The sequence below is a fragment of the Gavialis gangeticus genome, unplaced genomic scaffold (genome assembly GCF_001723915.1).
Source record: "Gavialis gangeticus isolate Ggan-Ray unplaced genomic scaffold, GavGan_comp1, whole genome shotgun sequence".
Classification (NCBI taxonomy): domain Eukaryota; kingdom Metazoa; phylum Chordata; order Crocodylia; family Gavialidae; genus Gavialis; species Gavialis gangeticus.
In genome coordinates this window covers 15,908,348-15,916,859 of record NW_017728993.1, presented here as the reverse complement: position 1 = coordinate 15,916,859, position 8,512 = coordinate 15,908,348, and positions in this window count along the sequence as shown.

Sequence of the window (8,512 nt, the reverse complement as noted above, 5' to 3'; positions counted from 1 at the left end):
AAAAAAAAAAAAATCAATTTTTCACACACATCAGCCCCCAACAAACTGCAAAACTGAAATGTTGCTTTCCACCATGTGCATTTGAAAAGAAACATAAGTCATTCTTCTAACATTTCTTCTTGTGCACCACTCTAACGAAGTATAACTTTGTCTGTACCCTTTTCTTGATTTTTATTTTTTTAAGCTCCATTGACACCCTCAGTCCATTTTGATGCAAAGGCATAGTCTTGACTAATCTTAAGTAAAAAGCACCATTCTCTCTCTTCCGTTTGCTTTCGACCTCATCTTGCCCCAGATCCACAGAGTCTTACGTCGCACGTCCTGTTTAAGCCGCAATCCCAGGCAGTCTGCAACAGCGAATTTCAGACTCTGAAAGACTAACTGGATTCTAGTTTTTCCATTAGGCTATTTGAAAACTACTTAAAGCAAGACTTATCTATTTTCTCGCCCTCCAGAGGAATGTCATACAGCCCAGTGTCCTTTGGTACTATCCTTGTCCTGTCCCCCCCCCCCTTTTTTTTTTTAAATAAAAAAGAAAGTCTAGGGCAGAGTGTCCCTTGATTTCTTTCGCAGAGAAACATTCCTATTACTTCTAATGCTGTTGAATTCAAGTATGCTGCTCACCTCACTGAAGCCATGGAAGCTTTAAGTGATGGAGTATAAGCTAGACTACCCGCTACTTAAAACACAGCGCATGTATCCAGCTGGCTTTTGCACACTGCCAAGTAAATAGCCAGTGAGGAGGAGAAAAATCAGCCCAAATAAGGTAAAGAGAAGAGGCTTTCCCAGGGCTGCCAGATCCCCAAGGTTTGTGGATATGCTTATTTGCCCAGTTGCTGGATCCCTCTGACTTGTGGACATGCTTAAATCAAACTGTACCTTCTCCTTTAAACTGTGTGTAAATGATTTTTACCAGCTGCAGGTAAATGATTGTTTTCATGCCCTGTGATTAATGATTTCACAAACAGTTAATTAGAATGGGTTCTGTTAGAGGTCAGTCAATTAGCAATTTACTGTAAAAATTTGAACTTTAATTTTTATTTTAAAAACAAAAAAAAGTCCCCCAACTTAAGGCTGCTGGATCCAAACACCTTCAAACAAAATGGGGAAAAAACACAAAGCCACATAGCGAACTTGTAGCAACAGTTCATAGCAGCACCATTGAGTGGTTTCCTGCAGGCCAGGGCTCATTACGTATGGTGTAACATGGAGCTGTGCTTTAATGCAACATTTTTTACAACAATTTTACAGAAATATCCTGTATGGTTACAGGGGAGCGAGCTCGCCATTATTCCTTACCATTATCCTCCAAAATAATCCCATGCTCTAAGGCACAGACAGTTAACCAATTACTGTAATTGGCAATTAGCTTTCAACAGATTCTTACTCCCACCATGCAGATGATCTTAATATAGTAGTTTGAAAAGGGGACAACTGCCTTTGAAGTGCACGACTAGTGACAAATACACAGCGCCAGGCTTGTGCTTCAGTACCCAGAAAAAAAAAAAAGCTCTCCTGCACTAAATGTTCTGGATACATGACAGTCTCTGGATCCCAAAGGAACATTTCTGGGGTCGACAGTAAAGAAGTGAGATTATTATGGTAGGTTTGTAGTAACAAACAAATCCCATACAGCCAACACTGAACATTCATATCCATTGTATTCTAAAATAATCACATTAAATAGTTATGCAGTTATTACAATCATTAATCATTTGTTTTATGGCAGCCCCTACAACATGCAAGTTTTTGATACAGCAATTATTGATCATAATGAAAAAGCAGCGTGTCACCTGCATATTAAAGAGAAACTATTCAAAGGCTTGTTGCGAACAGCCTGAACCAGATAAATCCTTTGTCGGTAACTTTTCTAACTGCCCTGCCAAGGCCTTTCTACCACAGCTCTGTAGTCCCTGGTCTCAGGAGTGGTCAGCTTTCTGGCAGGCAGCACAACCACACCACAGCCCCTCGAACAGGATGAAGAGCCTTCTGCATCACCTACTCCACAACAGCACCGGCTGGAGTAGCCCATCTCCCTGGAGCTGTGGCCATGAAGCTACCCATCGCTTGTACAGCCCTGAGACAGCTAGCTCTTGACATGACAGATCATCCCAGTCTGAGCCAGGCTGGAAGGCATGAAAAATGGATCTTCCCAACAGTCTCTCCTCTCAGTTTTGTTCTCCTCCACTGTATCTCCTCTTCCCCCAGGTGTCAGAAGATGCTAGCTGGGGAACTCCCAAGGGATTATAATCCACTCCCTTCATTAGATAATGCAGTTGTCTCTACTATGAGTCCTGATATATTTTTGTTAGGCCAGCAAGGTTTTTGCAAAAGAAAAAGTTTCTTTAATTAGATAATGCATGCCCTTAAATAGGCAGCCTTAATACTTAATGCACGGCTGCAAATTGGAATGAAGGCCCCTTCTTGGGATCAGACGTGGACTTTGCAGCTGTTGCATGAGAGGACCAGAGTTTCTGTGGGCAGACGTGTCCCTGGTGTCTGTCAGCATGGGGGCTCCCCCGGGCTCTTCTTCCATAGGGAGGAGGACACCGTTCCACTCACCAGCACCCTTTTGCTTCCAACACTAGCCAGGGAGCGGGACGACAGCCAAGCTACATCAGAGGAGGGTAGTGGGGGGAGGGGGTGGGAATTATGGGGATTTTGAATGGGAAGGGACCTGACATTTCCATTAGTAAATCTGGAGGAAGTTTCTGGTCCTGGAGAGAGAGACTTACTCATCTGATTAACTTCACATATACAGGCTCAGCTCACCATGGGCCTGTTTTCTTCATCCTGTTTTCTTCTTTTTTGGATTTTCTGTATTTCTTTTTTACCTTCTAGGTCTCCCCCCCATGTCCCGTTGAATGGCCGGGGGAGAGAAGGGCTCAGATGGCTTCATTTCCCTTTTGGGAGTCTCCCCTTTCCAGGCTCAGCCCTTTCTCCTCAAGGTACTTTGAACAGCATTCATAGCACTTCTGTCTACTCAGCATCCAAGGCCATTCTGCACTCCAGCTTCCTTGTGGATACTCAGAGGCCTGCAGTCACTTCATCTCTCACTGAAGCCATTGAAGCACCCACGCATCACATACATGTGTGCATAGGCCCCTCTTCCAGCCTTACAGGCCTGTATAAACCTGCCATGGCAGAAGCATGAGATTGGTGCTCCTTAGCATCTTCTCTCCCCTGCAAGGAGGTACTCAGGGCAAGGTGAGGAGTTAGCAGCTGGGAGGCGCAGAGGCAGAGGCAAGACAGTAGAAGCTTACTCTCACCAAGAGGAAGGCATTGCAGGATTGAGGGGGAGATACATTTCTGCTCAGTGCAAAGACCTGAACCTGCAAAAACTACATGAGAGCAAGCCTACAGGCAGGCCTTGGCAGCTTCTTGTGAGGCTCTAAGGAGCTATGATGGTGGCATCCACACAGGAAGGACCTGTATTTCTCTTCCCATCCATACCTCATCCTTCTGCCTTTCCTTATGCTGGCTCCCAATTTCAGCTTTTTCAGCACTCAGCAGAGTCCTAGTATCAGGTGGGGACCCAAGGAATTATTCTAATACAAACTGATGACAAATTGATCTGAAAATTACTGCACTATGAGCACACACAGGCCATCAGCGGTGTAATGGACCTCCATTACACAGCTGAAAATAAATGTGATCAATCTGGCCTATTATTAAATCAGGCAGCTCCTGCCTCTAGCAGGCTGATCCGACTATATTTGCAGATAAGGAGGTCCCTTCCTATGAATGCAGCTGCATGATTAATTTGGTGACTGGCAGAAATATAGTTTGAAATGGATGTTGCTTTTATTAATAAAAACTATAGCCATGAATCAGATAATAAATGTTGCAACCATCCTTTCCAAAAGAAGAATTCATGGTTTGCAAACCACAAGCCAAAGGCAGCATGAGGGTAAATTTTAGTTGTCTGCCTGATATATAGTAGAAATTAAGCTAATAAAGCCAGCCAGCGCTGAATTAACAATCAAACATCACATTCTTTAAGTTGGTTGTTATATACCAGCCCACATGTAAAAATGCAATTAGCTGAAGACTTTGTTTTGGTCTTTCAAAACATTGTGCATCTTCTAAACCATGGCAAGAAGCAATGTTCCTGCTTTGGCTGTGCACCCAGAGTTACACAGTGAATCATAGCAGAAGCATGTTGGATACTGGAGGGGATGTAGCACCAAAGTTAATACTCTTACAAAAGTCTCGGGTGTCACAGGTGTTTAGCTGTGCAGTCTGCAGTGAAGACACAGCTGCCTATGAGGCAAATGGATCGCCCGCATATTGATTTATCAGGAAAAATGGATGTTTCTTAGCACCTTGCCATATTTTCCACCTTACTGAATACCGAGACATAGCATCACTTATTGCCAGCTAAGAAGCAAGCATCATTGGTTTCATTCCTCAAGAACAGGAAGAGCCACAATGCAGAAGTACAGAACAGCACTATCACTCCCTCCAGATCTGCCCAACAGCATCCTGCTCTCCTGTGCGGCTTCCCTGTCCCTGCATTATTATAAGCAGTGGGCAAGTTTAACTAACACCTTGTAGGGATTTGCATGCTCTGCACAGTTTGTTAGAGGATGCCAGCATAAGGCATAAAGCAGGGAAGGATGAAAAGATGGGAGAACGATCCAGCATCTGGCATACAGATTCAAAGCCTTCCGCAGAAGCAATCCAGATAGACGAAAGCTGTAGGGGTAGAGAGGGACCCCGCTGCTTTTTGTAAGCATAGCTTATCATTACTGTGTGCTTTGAAGTACCCAAGCAATATGATACCTCCTTCAACTTCGGTATTGAAGTACTGCCTAGGCCTTGTGCTGACCCCTTGCATAATAGTGGCATAGAAGAGTGGAAAGACCCCTTTCTTTTCCCTCGCGTGCTCTGCTCTCTTACCTATCAACCACACTCCATCCCCAGCGAGTTATGCCAATTAGATCTTTTTTGGTGTTCAACAGGCAGTTCTGCTATGAGGGAGGATGAGTGGTTGGAACTTGTTAAGTGAAAGCAAGTCTTCTTTTACCGTTTGCCCACGAACCCAGGATATTATCTGGAATATGTTAAGGACTGAACTAGAAGAGAGGAGACTATCTGGGGTGAGGTGCTTTCACAAAGCCTTATGGATAGGCTTGTCCTGCCCCTGCCTGCATGATATTGCTTAAATGAAAGGTATTGGATGGGTTTCACAGCACTGAAATTCAGGTATCTTTAAAAGTAGTGCATGAACATTAACCGGGGAAGATTTCTCCCTTTGCTCATGGTTAATCTTCAAGTCTGGCTGGAAGTTCAATAAGGAACTAGAACATTAGCTGGAACAAAACAAGGGATTCTCCAAACTTACAAGGCAAAAATCCTATTAGTTCTCTTAAAGGACTGCTTAGATTTGGGAAAATAAAGTAATATCTTCAGAATGATTTTAAAAGGACAGGTCCTCAGCTGGGATAAAGTGATGCAGCTCTGCTGTCTCCATCTGGGCTACAACAGTTCACTCCAGCAGACAATCAGACACATGATCTAAAGGACTGATTTTTCCCCTGTTCCCATTAACTTGAATTACTCTGAAACCACAGCAAACATAAGCAAGATTGCATACACAAAAATATCCACATTAAAAGGCATGGGTTTCACATGGGGCACTGAAGAGCTAAAAACTACTGCATCCAGGTTGCCTGTGTTATCTTCTTTTAACCCCCACTGGTTATGTGCATTATGAAACATATTGTCATTACACAATCACATTTTTCCCCCAAAGGACCCCCTGCCTCGTTCAGTGCAGAGGACAGATCATGCTGTGGAAATGAATTGTGTAATGAAGGAAACAGCTGTAGGGCCCTTGCTTCATTTGTTGCTGAAGTTGGAAGGAGTGCAGTGAATGAGGCAGGGGAACCGAGCAGCAACCCCCTGATCTAAGTGAGCAACTGATAACAGTAGTAGGTTGCAATCCTGGTTAATCCATCACTAGAAGATGCCAGGGCCCATGGAAGAGCCACTAGCAAAGTATCTATTTACTGACAGCAAAGAAATGGCAAGAATCCAGAATTCAATAGTGGATTCAGGAAAATCCAACAGAACTTTCTGCCTCTAAACTAGTCCCCTTGGCTAGGGTCCGGCAGGTGTGCAGCCATAGGGCCACAGGTCCGAGGGGAGGATGCTGTTGCAGGTGGCGGCAGGTCACAGCCAGGCAGCAGCCCCCACTGCCAGACTGCTGCAGTGGGTAGAGGGTGCAGGGGTCAGGGCTGCTTCAGCAGTCCAGCTGGCACAACGGGCTAGTGTCCCCAGATACCAACTGCCCAGGCCTCAGAAGCTCCTGTCTATTTGTCCATCCAATTACCATGGGCAAGGCCCACCTGGATAACTATTAGTCCCTATTTATGGGGGCTGATGGATGAATGGAACAACTAAGTTCTTGGGACAATGAATGAAAAAAAACCAGGATAGGAGTGCCATGTGGGCCTGTAACAGGGGGTCTTCTCGGGGCCGATTTACCTTTGGTCCACCTACCTGTTTCAGGGCTAACTGCCTGCCTTCTTGCCCACCAAGAATTGTGGTTAATTTACTAACTGATGTTAATTAAGCAGGAGGCTACCCATTTCTTGCCCCGATGCCAGGGGGCACTATACCTCCCCTACACTGCAGCCCAAGCTTCACAGATGGCATCCAGATGTTACCAATATCACCAGCCCCACACTGGGCCCCAGCATCCTACTGTTTGAACCCCACCTGGATCCCTCCATTGAGGCAGCTTGTTCCATGTTCATTCAATACTGCATAGCTTCCTAAGCTGTTCCCCCTTAGAAGTGCGGTCCCCCTGGGACCTTTAGCCACACAGGCCCTGGCCCACCTCCAGACTAGTCGGCACCCCAGGCCCTCAGCTCTGGGCATCTCTCATGGTGGGCTCCTGGCCATTCAACCTTTCTGGTCCTAGTCCTAGCACTGACCAGTTGGGGGATGTCAAGACAGGTTTTTTGACTCTATGGCCCCACTCTCTCACTGGGGTGGTAACTGGCTTAGCATTTCCTGCCAAACCCTACAAGGGGGTAACACACCTGGTTGTGGGGGCTGGGGTTAAGGCACCCTGACCTACCTTACACTGGGGTGGTAACTGGCCTAGCATTTCCTGGGGGCTCCCACACCACTGGGAATCCCACCAGGCCACCCACTCCCAGCAGGGTGCAGTTTAAGTCATACCCACCACCAGGAGCCTCCTGACCATCCCCTACAGCTCCTCCCTTACCTCCAGGGTGTTCCATGAAACCCCACAGCCAGGTGATGTTGCTACACCTCCAACCAGCAGCAAAATACCCTGCTTATATAAGCAGCCCTGAATCTAAAATGGCTGCCTTAATCAGGCACCTGCTGGCTGCTTGGCTTCAATCCTTAAAGTGGCAGGCACCAACAGTGCCCTGTGACAGGGCCAAAGGGTCAAAACATGAAAATAAGTGCTCCAGAAGGGGACACTGAGCTGAATCCCCCCCGGCCACATTCACTGGTCCTCAAAGGCATCCAAGGAGCCGGTGGATGCCGCCCACTGGTTCTCTGCCTGGAAACGTGCATGGACAAGGGAGAGGAAAGCGGCCCCACAGTCTCCAGGCACCTTCCCGGCCAGAGCCTCTTTCCTGGTCAAGTACAAGGCCCACTTACTCCTCCAGGGCCAGGAGGAGGTTGACCAGGAGGTCCCAGGATTTGGTCTGGATGTGGATGGGGTGACCAGAAACAAAAAGGTGGGGGGTGAAATTCAACCAGACCCTCAGGAGGAGGTTCTGGAGGTGAAGGGGCTGCAGTCTGGTGCACTTGAGGGTCATGTGTGCCAGCCTCAAGCTCCTGTGGGCAAATAGTCCTGAGCTGCTGGCCCCAGCCTCTAGCTCCCCCGGCTGAAGATCTGGGAGGAGCTGGGCAGGGTCAGTTTGCCCCAAGTGGCACAATGTGCCCCACACCAAAGTGCATGTTCAGGCACGTGTGCTGAGGCACAAATCTCTGGCACAAAGTTGTGCCACTGCTATTTGAGCTGCTGCAAGTGCATGTGCCTGCATGTGTGCATGCCCCCTGTGGAAGCACAGATGAAACAGTGGTCCTGAATTCCTTTCCGGTGCCTGGTGTCACAGTAACCTGTGGCAGCGGGGAGCAACAATTTTACAGGTAGCCTGGGTCAGGCCTTGCAGTGCTGGGTGGAAGAGTATTCAGTCCAGACTCTTTGGAAAATGTAGCTGCAAACCACCCCCACCATGGATAACCATGGCCAAATTAACATTTTTCAGAGGCTTCCAAATTTGGGCAGCTTTCTCCCACAATGATGATAAAAGGCACAGCTCTGCTACAAAGGCAACATCCTGCTGACCTCAGTCCCTGTCCTGCACAGAGGTGTTGGAGCTCCTCAACCACCTGGGCAATAGTGATCATTGCTTGCTGGAATTCACCATCCAGCGTAGGGTGTCAAGGGCCCGCAGCAAGGTGGTTGCCCTAGACTTCAGGAGGGCCAACTTCGTTGAGATGAGGAGATTAGTGGGAG